Here is a 2,792-nt window from a genome sequence, read left to right as displayed (position 1 = left end):
ACGACGCTGCCTGTTTTGGTTGTTTGATAAACTGATCAAGAACAATATTTTGATTAGTTGTTCGCTGTGCATGCAGAGCCTGCTTGTCATATTTCCACCGTGTCTGCGTCTTGTTACATAATACCAGTTAACATCTCTCTGTGTTTATCTCTGCAAAATGCTAAAATGGGTTGCCAAATCTACTTCAGCAGCTGTCAATATTCCTGGGCGGCCCAAGTATATGTGGGGAACACTATTTAAATTTTGTAAATATTACACTGTAAACCTATTTTATTTTCTTCCAACTGTGTCATGATTGAGTGATACTGTAGTGTCATCTAAATTGGATTGTGATGGTCCTGGTCAACTACCTCTGGTCTTCTATGTGGAGTTTGCACAATGTTCTTCCCATCTTCATGTTTGTTTCCTCGGGGTGCTCTAATTGGCTCCCACCTAACTTAAGAACATGTATGCTGAAATGGCTCTAATGTTTAGTTATTTACACTTTTTGGTAACGCTAAATAATATAGCCATTTCTGGTAATGATGTGTGTGTGTGCGTGTGTGTGTGTGTGTGTGTGTGTGTGTGTGTGTGTGTGTGTGTGTGTGTGTGTGTGTGTGTGAGTGATTTAATCAAAGTTGTATTTGTACATTTTTGGGCATATTTACCAGGATGGTGCAGACCAAGGTCCTACCACAGCGCAAGTCACTGCTGACGGTAAAGATGGTGCCATTCCATCTCTGTGAAATCAAGGTCTTCCTCCAGGATCAGGTTGTCTTTCACTGGACTGATTGTTAGCCTGATGTAGTACTGCATTTGTATGGCTGAGTACTCAAAAGGCTTGATTTATAATTCTGCTAAATGTGTATAGAAAATCCTGCTAAATGTGTATAGAAACTGAAACTACTGTTGTCCTTAAAACATAAAGCCAAAACTGTAAACTACAAAAGTAGTGTAAGAAAAGTAATTGCAGAAATGTTGAAATTATGCTGTTTTGTGGAGAAGATGTTAACTTCTTATAGTCCTGATTGTGGCACTTACACACGTCGATGCAGTGTCATTTTGGATTTTACAGTTTGCTAAATAAAAAAGATACACTTTAGACCATATTGTCTAGATGTTTTCTTACATAACCATGGATTTTGGATTAGCAGTGAGAAGGTAGAGACATCATGGGAGTTTGTATTAACAATAGAGAGATGTGTTCATGATACCTAACATTTTAATGTTTGATATGTTTATTTTTATTGAGTGCAAGGTGTGTGCAAAGTGGAAGACATCTGAGTTTTGCACTGACTCCTCCTCACAGGGAGGAACTGGTGAAATTGGAGAATCAATGTTTACTGTATGACTGGTTCCCACAAGAGTTTCATGTTTCAGTATATTTTTGTGCAATACACTGAAAAACACATTTATAAGTTGTTTATTATGCACAGTCGACAACATGTGAAGAATGTGAAGACTTTCTCACAAAGTGTTCATAAGTAAAATCATTTTCAGGACATCAGTCGGAGATTTTGGAGATACAGTGTTGATACAAAAAGACTAATATCTGTTAGGAAAGGAGGAGTGCAGGGCTCTGAGAGAGACAGTGGGTTAAAAACAGACGGATACACCAACAACATAAATATATCAGTGAATACCCCAGCAAGAATAAAAATAAGAAAACTTTTCATTATATTACAAGACATTTCCCAGTCAGACACATGAACTCTGTCATATTATGTTAAACAAAAGCTTCACTGAAAATTACAACTTTTCCATCCTCCCTGCAGTCACATTAGTGAAGGTGGAAAACAGCTAGGTTTTGCATTAACTCTAAATTTAAACCTTGCTTAATATGAATTTCCCTCAAAAGTGGAATTTTGTGTTTTCTCAAGTGATCCTCCAACAAACAACAATATTAAACATACTCACCAACTATTATGAGACAAAATCTTGACTTTGCAAAAAAAATGTGACATTATGTTTTCTTTTTACCCATCTTGATCTGACTGCAGGTCCACAAAGTGATATTCATATTACAATGGAGAAAAATCTTACACAAGAAAAATTATATTATTGTTAATTAGTAGTAATGACAGCCAGACAGAGAAGATTTGTTTTGGAAAATGCCTCCACTGTATATTTAATATTATTATAATGTACACAAAATATTTTATGTTCCTTTTACCTTTTCATTGCTAAATATGTCTGTTTCTCTCTGTAACAGTGAACTGGTGCTGAAGCCATTAGTGGTCTGAGGGCTCCTCCTCTGGTGGCTTCATGAACAGTCAGTGTGCTGTGATCATACTGTCAGTGTCTCTGCCTCAGTGAGACTCACAGGATCCAGCAGCAGCAGAGCTACAGAGAACATGGTTGGTATTGAAGGTGATCTGATGGGTGCTTCTCTTCTTCTGCTGCAACTTACAGCATTATATCAAGTCTTTATAGCAGACTGTGAGGAAGTTCTTTGTGTAGAGTAGGACACTGACAGGCTATAAGGGAAAGATGAACTGTGTGTCATAATTAGTCGATGCTTGGAATTGTGCTGAATATTTACATAAAAAAACAACTAACAAACAAATAAGTAAATATTTACTAACATTGACAAGAGAAGTGTCTTCAACTAAAGACTCATGCCACTCACACCAAGTGTTTCACTGAGCTGCACGGGAGCTTATTCCTGTGTATGGTCATCAAACTGCTCAACTCATCCCCCTTTGTCACAGTATTGACAACTGTGGACTGCGAGGCTGCTGAGGTCCTTCTGGTTTTGCTAATTGGACTTTGTTATTAAATTTTCCGTATCTTCTGATACAGTGCAATACATA

This window comes from Micropterus dolomieu, linkage group LG02 (genome assembly GCF_021292245.1).
Source record: "Micropterus dolomieu isolate WLL.071019.BEF.003 ecotype Adirondacks linkage group LG02, ASM2129224v1, whole genome shotgun sequence".
Lineage (NCBI taxonomy): Eukaryota > Metazoa > Chordata > Actinopteri > Centrarchiformes > Centrarchidae > Micropterus > Micropterus dolomieu.
The sequence above is the reverse complement of the archived record's forward strand: the minus strand, read 5'-3'. Positions refer to the sequence as shown.